Source organism: Engraulis encrasicolus, chromosome 7 (assembly GCF_034702125.1).
Source record: "Engraulis encrasicolus isolate BLACKSEA-1 chromosome 7, IST_EnEncr_1.0, whole genome shotgun sequence".
NCBI lineage: Eukaryota > Metazoa > Chordata > Actinopteri > Clupeiformes > Engraulidae > Engraulis > Engraulis encrasicolus.
Genome location: NC_085863.1, coordinates 45,634,171 through 45,650,110, shown reverse-complemented (window position 1 = coordinate 45,650,110; position 15,940 = coordinate 45,634,171). Strand labels below are relative to the sequence as shown.

Sequence of the window (15,940 nt, the reverse complement as noted above, 5' to 3'; positions counted from 1 at the left end):
GTGTGTGTGTGTGTGTGTGTGTGTGTGTGTGTGTGTGTGTGTGTGTGTGTGTGTGTGTGTGTGTGTGTGTGTGTGTGTGTGTGTGTGTGTGTGTGTGTGTGTGTGTGTGTGTGTGTGTGTGTGTGTGTGTACCTTATGACTGTATACCTGTACATTCTGGCTGAGTGTCAGTTGGTTCAGGTGATCTCGTTAGCCAGTGGAGTAGAAGTCAGCTGTTGTAGATTACTGGCTTATCGCACCTTGTTATAGGCTAGCTATCAGCAACTTGTGCAAAGGCAAAGTAGGCTATAGTAACTACTCTGCCTTACAAAGGCAAAGTGTAGTAACTACACTGCCCAACAATGGCAAACTGCAGTAACTAAAGGTGTAAAAGCTGGGTGGAAAAAAAATACTTGTTTTTTCCTGATTCTTCTGACTCTCAATCAGAATTATACCTGTCCATCATTTAGGCTGTATAAGTAAGTGCTATTGTTGTGCGACAGTCATCAGAAAAGTTATTGAGTCTTGTGTCCTCATGTTGAAGTTGAGCTATAAAATCTATGCTTACTTAGTTGAAAATGATTTGTTTCTTATTTACTTACAGCATGATGATTATTCGGCACCTCGATCCGTTTTGCTGTCCATCTGAGTTCCCACACTATGTGAGCTGTGTGTCAATATCCAGGAGCAAACAACAGTCCAACTGACTTCCTCAGTGTCCTCCTGCTAAATGTGTGTCTGCATACTCAGGTGAGGTTTTAGAATCATCTCCATGGACACAGCATACAGTTCTAATGACATCATAGTGTATGTCACATACAAGTGACCACATTGGAATGCAGTGGCAGCTTAACATGCAACTGTTCAAGAGACTATAATTAAGCAATAAGCCACGAGAGGCCGTGGGTTATGCTCGATTGATAACGGCCAAGGGGAGTGGGGCACGACGCGAAGCGGTAAATGTCCCCTTGCCCGTTGTCAATAGAGCATAACCCACGGACTGAAGTGGTTTATTGCTTATCTAACTAACACTGTTACACTTAATCGCTGACCAAACTTCTTTAAAAACGCTTTAATGACACTTAATTTAATCTGAGACCAGTTGACAAGTTGAGGAAGTGATTATACGATACGATGATACTTTATTGTCAGTTTGCACTGAAATTCAGTTTGCATCCCTGAGCAACACTCGTTAAGACGAAACAGAATACAGAAAACAGAAAAACATAGGCCTACACAATAACATCACATCACAAGACAATTGCACAGCTGACAAAACAAAAGACACAGGCCTATGTACAGGCAAACATACATACATACATACATACATACATACATACATACATACATACATACATACATATATTACATACAACCCACATAACTTGAAGATAATACCACCATGAAGTAATAAATACTACTGATTTAGCAAAAGAATAGATTGATGTATGAAAGCATGTTTAAGTCTGTTGCGGTTGAAGCGGGGAACTCTGAAACGCCTACTTGAGGGTAATGGCTGATATTCTTGGTAGAGAGTGTGTGTGATATCTGTAGAGATGCATGTGGCCAGTCGGAGCATACTTTTATTATGGGCTTCCTGGAATAGGTTTGCTATGGGCAGCCCAATGATCTTAGAGCAGATTTTAATTTGCCGTTGGAGTTTTGCTTTATCTTTTACAGAGAGGCTATTATACCAAGCTGTACTGCAGTAAAGCATGTAAAGTAAAGTATGGTTACCCCGGCAACCTTACTCGGTGTGCATGCGTGCATCGCGCTGCCAGAAAACACACTTCGCTACAAAAACTCAGCAAGGGGTGATAAATACCGCAGGAATGAAATGTCTTTGCAATCACACTGATACCCCTACCACAGATGGTGCAAAGATGTGCTCTTCTTGCAGACTCCCTACCCCAACTACAACATACCTGTATTCGTATACGTAGATGCGCTGGGTCTAACTTAGAGGCGCATAGAATCTTCAGGTGGAAGGTGTAGGTTTACTCTCGATTGACCACAGCTATCAGCCAATCAGAATCGAGATCCGGACTGCACAGTGTTAGATGGTGAATCTGACTCGAGTCCTTTGCAGAGCCTATACTGCAGTACAAAGGCAAAGTGCAGTGACTACATATTTTGTCAAACTGGACAATATCTAACTTAATACCAACACTTTGAAGGCATTCATGTCAGTTTCAATGTTGTCACTTGTAGGGTAGTATGGAGGGGTAGGAGCTAGAGGATGACATTTTTCGGGAATTCCTGTGGGTCACGGATGGGAGTCAAAATTGTAAAGATGAATGGGAGTGGGCAGGAGTGGGAATAAAGATGAATGGGAGCAGGCAGGAGCGGGAATAAAAATGAACGTGAACGGGAATGCCGCTCATAAAAACAAACCAAAAAAGCCCTGTTATTTTAGACGAAACGGGATTGGGGCTGATTTTGAGTGGGAGTGGGCAGGATTGGGACACATTCTTTTCAGGAGTGGACGGGATGGGATTTGTTTCTTTTACTCTTGTCCGGGATGGGACGGGAAAAAACACTCCCGTGTCATGCTCTAGTAGGAGCTCAAGAACATCGTCTGTGTGTGTGTGTGTGTGTGTGTGTGTGTGTGTGTGTGTGTGTGTGTGTGTGTGTGTGTGTGTGTGTGTGTGTGTGTGTGTGTGTGTGTGTCTGCACCTTATGACTGTGTATCTTTGCATTCTGCCTCACTGTCATTTGTAACTAGTTGGTCCAGGTGATCTCGTCGTTAGCCAGTAGAGTGGAAGTTGCAAATTATTGGCCTATCACACCTTGTTATAGCTATCAAGAACTTGTACAAAGGCAAAGTGTAGGAGCCTAACTACACTGCCTCACAATGGCAAAGTGCAGTAACTACACGGTGTAAAAGCTGTGCTGAAAAATGACTTGTTTTTGCCTGATTCTTCTGACTCTCCATTAGAAATATAACAGTCCATCATTTAGAATATGCAAGTAAGTGCTATTGTTGTGTGACAGCATTCAGTCGTGTGCCCTCATGTTGAAATTGAGTTATAAAATCTATGCTTACTTAGATGAAAATGATATGTTGGTTTTCATTTACTTACAGCATGATGATTATTCGGCACCTTGATCAGTTTTGCTGTCCATCTGAGTTCCCACACTATGTAAGCCATGTGTGAATATCCAGGAGCAAACAACAGTCCAACTGACCTCTTCAGTGTCCTGCAGCTAAATCAGTGTCTGTACTCAGGTGAGGTTTTAGAATCTTCTCCATGGACACATCATACAGTTATAATGACATCATAATATGTCATAGACAAGTGACCACATTGGAATCCAGTGGCAGCCTAGCATGCAACTGTTCAAAAGACTACTGGCTTGAGTCCTTTGCAGAACCTATATTGCCATACAGAAACAAAGTGAAATGACTACATATTTAGTCAAAACTGGACAATATCCAACCTAATACCACCACTTTGAATGCATCTATAAATTATACTTTACTATTTATGTCAGTTTCAATATTGCCATGTATAGGGTAGTATATAGGCCTAATATAGGCATAGGAGCTCAAGAACATTGACTTGACTTGACTTATTGTTGACACCACTAATGTAATGTAAAGACAACACTATTAACAATGAAATCACCTTGTGGTCAGAGTGAAGAATAAAGACACAGAAACCATGATGGACTCAAATGCAGTTACGAAAGTGTGTTTAAACAGAGATGTCTGTGGAGTTCTGACTGATGCAATTTCACTGAATACGGTAACCTAATCTACTTCCAAGCTTTGGAGAAATCACCATGTGCATTAGGTTACTGGCAATGGGCTTGTCACTGAGATAACCATCTGATCAGTTGAGCATAGTGCTCACGTTGGCAGACACACCCTATTTGCCCTATAGGCCTATTTAAGCCCATCTGTCCACATCCATTCTCACACATCGAAGTTTCCTTGACTGTTGAGCCGACTGCATCTCTTCTGAGGCATGATGATGATGATGATGATGATGATCTTCACTCTCTGCAGCCTGTCCCTCTCTGGTACGTCCTCCTCCTCTCTTACTTTCCTTTCATACATAGGCCTGTATCAACACAAAAAAACGTATCCATGTCACTATTTCAAGTGAGCAGAACCTTACATGAAGTTTCTAACCGATACACAATAGTCTAATGGCAATCTAACTCTGCTGTTCACTGTACCTCAGCCCATGGTTTGGCTATCCGTCCACCTTGGCGTCCTCAATGACATTGTGCCTCCACCATGGCTACAAGACGATTACCCTCCAGGAGATTTTGGGCTTAAGGGCCTACCACAGCCACCAAGAAGTCTTGTGGTATCTCAGATATTTTTTCTATCCTTCATGTTATTTTGTTTGTGCGTGTGTGTGTGTGTGTGTGTGTGTGTGTGTGTGTGTGTGTGTGTGTGTGTGTGTTTGTGTGTGCAGACATGTGCAGAAACTTGTTGAATGTGTCTTACAATATATCCAATTGTGTGTGTGTGTGTGTGTGTGTGTGTGTGTGTGTGTGTGTGTGTGTGTGTGTGTGTGTGTGTGTGTGTGTGTGTGTGTGTGTGTGTGTGCATATGTGTGTATCATGTTCAGGTTGACTGTACTGTCTGGGAGGCTGAACCTGAAGAAGGTGTGGTGGATGACAGCTGTGCCTTAATGGAAGACCCTCTATGCACCCTTGATGGACACACTGAACAGAACGAGTGCATGTTATGCTTGGATGTGTAAGTAGACCTATGTAGCCACGCTGTGCCCTCCTAGTGACATGCCGTAACGCACATCTTGCCCAAGACATTTTGTTCCTGAGATATTTCTTCCTTCTAAAATGCTCCCATGTCTCCTAAATGAGTAAGTATGAACTACTCAACTGGGGTGCATTCCTCGAAAGCAAAGTTTTTAGCCAGTTAGCAACTTGGGTAGTTGCCAATGGGAAATTGCATTGCAAACACCAAAGTAACTCATGTTGTTAGCAAGTATGGTTTTGAGAAATGCACCCCTGTACTGCAGGGGTTTGTCACAGATGAAAACAACTGCTCTACTGTGTATGATGTGTAGGACATTACTGTAAGCCTAATCAGAGCGGACACACATAACGTACTGTAGCACACATCGATTAACACACACATCAGAAAGTATGAGCAAAATATGTTCACAGTGTCTAAGATGTTTTCTCCTGTGTGAGATGTGTCGTAGATACAGTGCAGTGCGTATGTTTTTGCTCCCCCCACCACCACCTGATTTTTTTTGCTTTTTTCCATTACCAAACAAATGTAAACATTAAACAAGGATGACCCGAGCAAACATAAAATGCAGTTTTTCAGTGATTATTTTATTTGCGAAGAGAATAATGCCATACAACTTACATGAGCCCTTTTCACACAGGCTCATGCAGGTTTTATGGCATTATTCTCTTAGAAATGAAGTAAAAAAAACTGCATTTTATGTTTGCTCGGGTCATCCTTGTTTTGGTAATCTGAAAATATTAAGTGTGTAAAATGTGGACAAAAGCAAAAAATCAGTAGGGGGGGCAAAACCATGCATGGCACTGTATTTGCTCCTTCTTAAAGGGACACTGTGTGAGATTTTTAGTTGTTTATTTCCAGAATTCATGCTGCCCATTCACTAATGTTACCTTTTTCATGAATTCTTACCACCACCATCAAATTCTAAGTATTCATTATGGCTGGATAAATTGCACTTTTCATACATGAAAGGGGGGATCTTCTCCATGGTCCGCCATTTTGAATTTCCAATAACAGCCTTTTTTAGCTGCAAAAATGACTCTTCTTGGACCATACTAGAAAATATGTGTTTATTAGGCCTACTTAGAAAACTTACATGTAAATATCAAATTTGGCAATAGGCAACCCAGTTTCAATGAGCAGCATAGTTGCAGTACCTTTTTTGACCATTTCCTGCACAGTGTCCCTTTAAATGTTTTTGTGTCTTACTTTTCTCTCCTTCCACATTTAGAGATCAAGACCATGTCAAGATCGCCCATTGGGGAGAATGCAAATGAGTCTAAACGCAAAGAGTCTGTCTGCTTGCTGCTTGCAGAGATCAGAGTGTGTGAAACAGCTGATCCAGTATCTGCCAACGAAGCAGTAAGCCAATAAAGCATATCGTCGGCATTGCATGCTGTCTCCTGTATTTTATTTTCATTACAACTGCACTACGTTAGCTCTACACTCCACCACTGCTCCATGACACCAAACGAACGGCAAATCTACGCGCACACACACACGCACACACACACACATAGGCCTACATGCAACATACAACATACAGTGAAATACACAACTACCGTTGGCCAGGGGTGCAGGTTGCCATCCCTGCTCTTGTTACATCCTGTCAACACTACACTATAAACAAATGATGTTCATTACCTCCGCCAAGGAGGTTATGTGATCGCCTGGGACCGTGTGTTCGCTGTGTGTGTTCGCAAGCTATTCCACAACCTGCCACAAGGTGCCCGGGGTGAGCACTGAGCACTGCGAATATTACACACTGGTTTGCCATTCTCAGCACAGGGAGGGACTCGCCTAGCCTGGGCGAAAAGCCGACTGTTGATGTTCGGAGCCAAAATCTTTGGGTGGAGTATATAGGATGGCGTCGCGAGGCTACTCGCCCGCTGTGAGCACTGAGCACCAGCGAATATTCCACACGGGTTTGCCTGTGCCATTCTCAGCAAATTAAGGAACAGGGAGGGACTCTCTCGTTTGCCTTAGGTTGATAATGCTGTCAAATTAACTACCGTTGACAAAAGTTCACAATGCTGTTGCGAGATGGACAACGACCCAGCAGATCGTTTAGGTTTGCAATGCTGTTTAAGCAAGGAGGTCTACATAAGTGTAGAAGTAATTAGCCTACTGTTGGCAAAAAAAATGGAATTCATGACTGTGTGAGTGACTGTAAATTCACAATGCTGGTCAAATTCATCACACCCCCTTCGCTACTGTGTTCACAATGTCAAATTCATCCCCTTCGCTACACTTAAAGTTGTTTGCGAGATGGACAGGGACCATACAGCCCGACAGCATGCATAATGCCCGAGCAGCAGTGAATATTCCACATTTCTTTCTCAGCGATTAGGAACATGGAGGGACTCCCTGGCCTGTGCCATGAGACTCTCTCCTTTGCAGCCAGCTCCAACACCCAAGTGCATTTTCACCCAAAAACTTGCTCATCAACAGGCAGCCTATAGGCTACAAGGTCGAGTGGGGACCATTTGTTGATTCCAGCTGGAATGACCCACTCCTTGTGACCTTGTGAACAGCCTTCCCAGATGAGTTGAAGCTGTAATAGCTGCAAAAGGTCAGATATCACATTGAACCCAATGGGCTAGGAATGAGATGACATATGAGTCAAGGTAGATTAGAGAATACTTTTGGTAATATAGTGCAGGCCTATATAGCAAACTTTAGGCCATTGTTAAGATAGCGTTTTACAGTGGTTTGACAGTAATTTAAGGATTATACTTTAAATAATCATTGTTTGGTCCTAACAACCATCTACGCAAGAGTCAGGTAAGCCTGACTCCCAGTGAGATTTTAAATATACGTGTTGTTACCTCCGCCAAGGACGTTATGTTTCGCATTGGTTTGTCTGTTTGTTTGTTTATTTGTCTGTCAGCAGGATAACTCAAAAACTAAATCAACAGATTTGGACGAAACTTGTGGAGTTGTTGATAATGACCAAAGTAACAAGTGATTAAATTCTGGTGGTGATCCGGATCACAAACCAGAACCAGGACCTTTTTAAAGATTCTTCACCATTGTTAGCATAGGAATCTAGACCCCTACGACCACAAATTGAATTGCAGGATAGGGCAATTCAATTCTCTAACTCCACAAAAAGAAGGCAGAAACACTTAAAATGAAAATAGGGTGTAAGATCTCTCCATGTGGAATGCAGTAAAGGCAACAGTCTACAAAGTCAAAATAAGTCAATATCACTTGGCTTGTAACTTGCCAACAATAACCATGACCAAAGTTCAATTACCACATATTCGAGCTTGTTAACTGAAATGAAAACAAAATGTGACACTATTGTACATCAAATGTATCAAATGTAACAAGTGCAATCAGAGATAATCAAAACATCATATTAGCTGATAGATTTTAATGAAAACAATCCCCAGCATTAGATTCAGAGTGGGACATGTGATGATGGGCCATTCTTGGTAACATCTGACATCTGCAGAGGTCACTTTACAGGAAGGGTGACAACGATGTTACTGCAAGCAATGGGTGCAATAACGAGAATTAACCTCTCAGATGGTTATCTCTGTGACTAGCACATTGCAATTGCACACCACCCTTGGTAGTGTGTGTGTGTGCGCATGTGTGTGCACGTGCAAGGTGTGTGTATGTGTGTACATGCGCGTGTGCAATGCATGTGAATGTGTGTGTTTACAAATGCATACAAGAATTTTTGGATGCAGATTATAATACACATTGTGATCCTGTGTATGCAACCCTCTTACTCTGTGTGTATGTGTGTGAGTGTGCTGCTCCATATCGCTATGTGACAGCCATCAGAAAAGTTATTCAGTCTTGTGCCCTCATGTTGAAGTTGAGTTATAAAATCTCTGCTTACTTAGATGGAAATGATGTGTTGATTTTCATTTACTTACAACATGATAATTCAGCACCTTGATCAGTTTTGTTGTCCATCTGAGTTCCCACACTATGTAAGCCATGTGTGAATATCCAGGAGCAAACAACAGTCCAACTGATCCCTTTTGCTTACTATGCCACACTATGTGTGCCGTGTGCAAACCACTTACCTCTTCAGTGTCCTGCTGCTAAATGAGTGTCTGTATACTCAGGAGAGGTTTTAGAATCATCTCCATGGACACACCATACAGTTCTAATGACATCATAGTATGTCACAAGTGACCACATTGGAATCCATTGGCAGCCTAACATGCAACTGTTCAAGAGACTACCACCCTAAGGTGAATCTGACTTGAGTCCTTTACGGAGCCTATGACTGATTCTCTAATTCGCCTACACTTTTAAGTCCGTGGATTTTATTTAGCAATTCCACTAACTATTAACTTCATCCAATGATGTTTTGGACATTAGAAAACATTTATCTTTCATATAATACAGAAAGTGTAGACATGGCATTATTTCCCTCAGCAAGAATGAATATTTAATACTGGTTTTGGGCGTTTTCATGCCGTCCCGTTTTCCAAATGTCAGATTCAGTCTTCATATTAGCATGTAAAGAAACTTGTTTTGCCCAAGACGATTGCAAATGTTGATTCACAGTAATCATCACAATATGACAAAACTGTCAGAAAGACCACTGTCCTTTCCATTATACATGAAATTTGCCATTTTGTGTGTGTCCACGAAAACTGTGTTAACCGTGTCACGGTCTGAAACCTCCTCCATAAATCAGTAATGGTTTGGTCTTAGGCCATACGAATAACATCACGTGATGTCATAACCTCTTTGTCAGGATACGGGAAGACTTTTTGGTACATTTTGAGCTCCATCCTTCCATAATTTAATCCATTCTTTTTCATGTTCTCATAGCGGGAAAATTACCTGTCAACTGTGTTATCAACATATTCATAAGAATCTGAATTAGAAATCACATGTAGAAAAACACAGATAAAGCATACAGATACATGAATTGATTAAGGTGTTGTGGTGGAACTTCTGAGGTCCTCAGTTAGCACAACACCATAAAAATGGCTGAAATGTCAACGGTGTTACCGTCAATGGTGTTACAATTAAGTATGACAGTCAGGGTTGCCAGATGAGGCTGATGATTTCCAGCCCAAAAAATGATCAAAATCCGCCCTAAAAACCCGCCCAATTCTATTGATTTACTGTATATGGCAGTGGGAAGGTTTTTCTGATAGATGCCATTTTTACCCGCACACGGCCATCCTAAGCAGCCCAATTGGGCGGGAACCAGCCCAATCTGGCAACACTGAGGATAGTTGAGGAGGAGTATGTTTTTGCCAATTTATATCCATATTGACAGACAAACAAACAAAATAATTTGTGTTCTAGGGAGATGGGTTTGTCTGCTCTGTTTTTTTCTCCTAAAAAAGTGCCCCTGCACTGTTGACTGTAACACAGTTGAGTAACACGGTTGACTGTTTTGAAAGTGTTTTTGCGCTATTGATCCCTTATGTGTTGGAAAAATCCTACGAACATACACTAGGGATTATCTCTGGAGAAGGAAGTCTTGTGTAAGGAGGGTGACTATATTCAAATCAGACGTTACAGGGATTTATGATGAAAAATGTGTCAGTCTGTATCACAGTGACTCATAAAATCCTACTTATGAAGCTCAACAATCACATTTTCTATATCAGTTGCACATATTAATGACAACATTACTGCTAAGGGACATAAGCACTTTCAAACATATATTGTTTCAACTCTGTAGTATTTTTATATATGTTTGAAATGACATAGTATTTGTCCATAACACTGTTGACAAAATAATTAAGCAAATGTTTGCTTTCATTAGAGTAATTATCAAATGATTTAAGATTAAGCTTGGCAATTTGTTTGTTTGGAAACTTAAATATATACACTATGTAAACATCTAGGTCATTTAGTTGAAAAAAAATACTGATAATTGACATTTTGCTTTTGCCAAAAGCGTAGGGGAATCGTAGAATCACTCACATACGGGCATACAAAGACAAAGTGCAGTGACTACGTACTACGTACTACGTACTACGACTACGTAACTAAAGGTGTAAAAGCTGGGTGGAAAAAAAATACTTGTTTTTGCCTGATTCTTCTGACTCTCAATCAGAATTATACCTGTCCATCATTTAGGCTGTGTAAGTAAGTGCTATTGTTGTGCGACAGTCATCAGAAAAGTTATTCAGTCTTGTGTCCTCATGTTGAAGTTGAGCTATAAAATCTATGCTTACTTGGTTGAAAATGATGTGTTTCTTATTTACTTACAGCATGATGATTATTCGGCACCTCGATTCGTTTTGCTGTCCATCTGAGTTCCCATACTATGTGAGCTGTGTGTCAATATCCAGGAGCAAACAACTGACTTCCTCAGTGTCCTCCTGCTAAATGTGTGTCTGCATACTCAGGTGAGGTTTTAGAATCATCTCCATGGACACATCATACAGTTCTAATGACATCATAGTATGTCACAGACAAGTGACCACATTGGAATGCAGTGGCAGGCAGCTTAACATGCAACTGTTCAAGAAACTATAATTAAGCAATAAGCCACGAGAGGCCGTGGGTTATGCTCGATTGATAACGGCCAAGGGGAGTGGGGCACGACGCGAAGCGGTAAATGTCCCCTTGCCCGTTGTCAATAGAGCATAACCCACGGACTGAAGTGGTTTATTGCTTATCTAACTAACTCTGTTACACTTAATCGCTGACCAAACTTCTTTAAAAACGCTTTACTGACAATTAATTCCATCTTAGACCAGTTGACAAGTTGAGGAAGTGATTATGGTTACCCCGGCAACCTTACTCGGCGTGCATGCGTGCATCGCGCTGCCAGAAAACACACTTCGCTACAAAAACTCAGCAAGGGGTGATAAATACCGCAGGAATGAAATGTCTTTGCAATCACACTGATACCCCTACCACAGATGGTGCAAAGATGTGCTCTTCTTGCAGACTCCCTACCCCAACTACAACATACCTGTATTCTTATACGTAGATGCGCTGGGTCTAACTTAGAGGCGCATAGAATCTTCAGGTGGAAGGTGTAGGTTTACTCTCGATTGACCACAGCTATCAGCCAATCAGAATCGAGATCCGGACTGCACAGTGTTAGATGGTGAATCTGACTCGAGTCCTTTACAGAGCCTATACTGCAGTACAAAGGCAAAGTGCAGTGACTACATATTTTGTCAAACTGGACAATATCTAACCTAATACCAACACTTTGAAGGCATTCATGTCAGTTTCAATGTTGTCACTTGTAGGGTAGTATGGAGGGGTAGGAGCTAGAGGATGACATTTTTCGGGAATTCCTGTGCGTCCCGCGGGATTGGAGTCAAAATTTTAAAGATGAACGTGAGCGGGCAGGAGCGGGTATAAAGATGAATGGGAGCGGGCAGGAGGGGGAATAGAAATGAACGTGACCGGGAATGCTGCTTATTTTTTCTTTAAAAAACAAACGAAAAAAAGCCTTGTTTTTTTGACGAAACGGGATTGGGGTTGATTTTGAATGGGAGTGGGCAGGATTGGGAGACATTCTTTTCAGTAGTAGACGGGATGGGATTTGTTTCTTTTACTCAAGTCCGGGATGGGACGGGAAAAAACACTCCTGTGTCATGCTCTAGTAGGAGCTCAAGAACATCGTCTGTGTGTGTGTGTGTGTGTGTGTGTGTGTGTGTGTGTGTGTGTGTGTGTGTGTGTGTGTGTGTGTGTGTGTGTGTGTGTGCACCTTATGACTGTGTATCTTTGCATTCTGCCTCACTGTCATTTGTAACTAGTTGGTCCAGGTGATCTCGTCGTTAGCCAGTAGAGTGGAAGTTGCAAATTATTGGCCTATCACACCTTGTTATAGCTATCAAGAACTTGTACAAAGGCAAAGTGTAGGAGCCTAACTACACTGCCTCACAATGGCAAAGTGCAGTAACTACACAGTGTAAAAGCTGTACTGAAAAATGACTTGTTTTTGCCTGATTCTTCTGACTCTCCATTAGAAATACACCAGTCCATCATTTAGAATATGCAAGTAACTGCTATTGCTGTGTGACAGCAATCAAAAAAGTAATTCAGTCGTGTGCCCTCATGTTGAAATTGAGTTATAAAATCTATGCTTACTTAGATGAAAATTATGTGTTGGTTTTCATTTACTTACAGCATGATGATTATTCGGCACCTTGATCAGTTTTGCTGTCCATCTGAGTTCCCACACTATGTAAGCCATGTGTGAATATCCAGGAGCAAACAACAGTCCAACTGACCTCTTCAGTGTCCTGCAGCTAAATCAGTGTCTGTACTCAGGTGAGGTTTTAGAATCTTCTCCATGGACACATCATACAGTTATAATGACATCATAATATGTCATAGACAAGTGACCACATTGGAATCCAGTGGCAGCCTAGCATGCAACTGTTCAAAAGACTACTGGCTTGAGTCCTTTGCAGAACCTATATTGCCATACAGAAACAAAGTGAAATGACTACATATTTAGTCAAAACTGGACAATATCCAACCTAATACCATCACTTTGAATGCATTTATAAATGATACTTTACTATTTATGTCAGTTTCAATATTGCCATGTATAGGGTAGTATATAGGCCTAATATAGGCATAGGAGCTCAAGAACATTGCCTTGACTTGACTTAGTGTTGACACCACTAATGTAATGCAGTGACGTGCAGTGAGGGGTATGGTAGGGTAGGCAGTAAATATAGAAAATAAATATTTTTTGTGTATTTTTTAGCGCGGGGTCTGGCGGTCCTCCCCCAGAAAAAAATGTATTTCTTAGATGCAATTTCCTGCATTTTAACCAAATCTGGAGAGTCAGTGTCAGCTAAAAACCTTTATAAAAGACTAAAAACTTTGAACAAATAGTATGGCTTGGATCGGCAACTAGGCCTATTCACCTAGTATGCTGATAAGGTCTTTAATGTGCAACAAATTAGTAGGCCTATGTTTCTCTAAATACTGTAAATATAAAGTAGGCTATAAGATAAAATGCCATCAGTGCTTAGCCACCACAGCTCTAATAACTAAATAAGTAAATAGGCTAAACTATTAGACATTTGGACATTGTCTGTAGACCTTACATCTGAAACAATAAGTGAAAATGCATAATTTCAATTTGTTGAAAAGGCCAGCTAGACTTTTTTTTTGTTTTTTTGTCAAATTGCCAAATTGGTAGCTCAAGGACCCATAGCCTACTCTGAACACATTTAAGGACCTGTAGGCCTACATTTTACAATAATGTAGAAAGCTACAACATCACAGCATTTTGGGGGGAAAGCTTTAACTTTTGGCTTTAGCAGTTGACTTTGCTCCTCTTCTGTTTATTCTGTTGCAAATGCCAGGGTGTTTCACATGGAGGATGCAGGGTGGCAGTGTAGCCTACTTTGTTTAGAAGATAAAATGTCTAGTTCACCAACTGTGAATCACACCATAGCATGTGAGGGGAAACGAACATTTAGCAATAAACCAACCTAGGTAACAGCTCCTGCTTCGTTGACGCATTTTGTGCTGCTAATCAAACACTCGCAGACAAGAAGGAAAGTTGGCAAGGGGGCGGGTTGCTTGCGAACTCAACAAACATGAGCCGTGCATTCAGACAAATACTCGTACATCGAGTAAACCAACGAAAACACTTCTGAGACTCATTCTTGTGCGTGATTGTATTCTCAAACACTTCAGCAACGGTTGTGCAAGGTGTTTCAAATCAAGTCAATTTCTGAGTGCGGTGAGCACCCATGCCAGTCACTCGAGCCCAACGTTGATCTCGTACACAGCGCACTTAAAAAGAACACAGCTGCACGTCAACTTGCTAACAGGCTCCACACACCTCACGCATCGTGTATTAAGTCATCATCATAATAAATTAGGAAAATGAAGTCATGTCGTACGCTCAAAAGACAATCTCGCGTCCATAATAACACACACATAGTCTATTCGTGTCCACAGCACAACCAATCTTCAATGTCAACACCTCCCTGACCCATCAACAAAAGGCACCACGACAAACTTGAGCATGTTCATGTTAAAATTTGGCTACCCACAGCTTAATAATTAGATGAATCTTACCTTAAAGCAGAATCACGAGTATGTTTTCCATGCAAGTTAGTTCCATTAAAAGCCCGGGGTGGTTGACATGATGAAGATATTTTGTCCCAGTGTGTTCAAACTACTTGAAGCTGCTACCCATCTGATGTTGAATATTTCCACAATGCAGCGATTGCAAACGGCTCAGCTATTGCCTGTCATCTGAACCATCTTTCTTGCTACTTCTCGGATTTTTTTGTAATAAAGGCAAAACGCCAAAGACTGCCATGTTTTCTGTACGGCTAGAGTTTGAACAAGCCGTAGCTTGCTAGCTGTTGTTGCTATCATACTTTAAGCACGAAGGCTTCCTGAATTGTAACAATTTTTCATGTTGGCAGCTGTGATTGGCTGAAGTATTCCCGCCATCGCGAAAAGCTCTGCTTTTGCTCTCCATTGTCAGTCTCTGTGATAGATAATACGCATGCGCCAACTTCTACATTGACAGCGTTGAGGGCAAGATAGGCAGAGTCAAAGCGTGCCTACCCTGGCTCTGCCTGGCATTCGAAAGCTGAGCCTTCACCTACCAGCCAAGGCTGCGCGACGCGTTCCCATGGCAACCTGTCCAAGCCTGAGTGCTTTGCTTCATGCGATAACTTGGGGTTTTGATCGGTCTCCGGTTACTGTAGCCTACTTTTAACAGCTAATTTCTAAATCAATGTTTTTGTTATGCATGTGAACTCTCAAGAATAGTTTTTAAAACATGTGTTAGTTTTTTATTTTTAAGAAATTTATCCTAGGGTAGGCAGTGCCTACCCTGCCTACCCTGAGCGCACGTCTCTGATGTAATGTAAAGACAACACTATTAACAATGAAATCACCTTGTGGTCAGAGTGAAGAATAAAGACACAGAAACCATGATGGACTCAAATGCAGTTACGAAAATGTGTTTAAACAGAGATGTCTGTGGAGTTCTGACTGATGCAATTTCACTGAATACGGTAACCTAATCTACTTCCAAGCTTTGGAGAAATCACCATGTGCATTAGGTTACTGGCAATGGGCTTGTCACTGAGATAACCATCTGATCAGTTGAGCATAGTGCTCACGTTGGCAGACACACCCTATTTGCCCTACAGGCCTATTTAAGCCCATCTGTCCACATCCATTCTCACACATCGAAGTTTCCTTGACTGTTGAGCCGACTGCATCTCTTCTGAGGCATGATGATGATGATGATGATGATCTTCGCTCTCTGCA

General features: G+C 41.5%; 1 long non-coding RNA gene across 1 annotated transcript; it reads left to right on the top strand.

Moving 5' to 3' along the window:
* The first annotated feature begins 587 nt into the window (after positions 1 to 587).
* On the top strand, positions 588 to 6,089 carry LOC134452239 (uncharacterized). The gene is made up of 6 exons (XR_010035408.1): positions 588 to 729; positions 3,065 to 3,208; positions 3,867 to 4,005; positions 4,170 to 4,298; positions 4,566 to 4,696; positions 5,946 to 6,089. It is a non-coding gene; the product is annotated as an uncharacterized LOC134452239 (long non-coding RNA).
* The last annotated feature ends 9,851 nt before the right edge of the window (positions 6,090 to 15,940 follow it).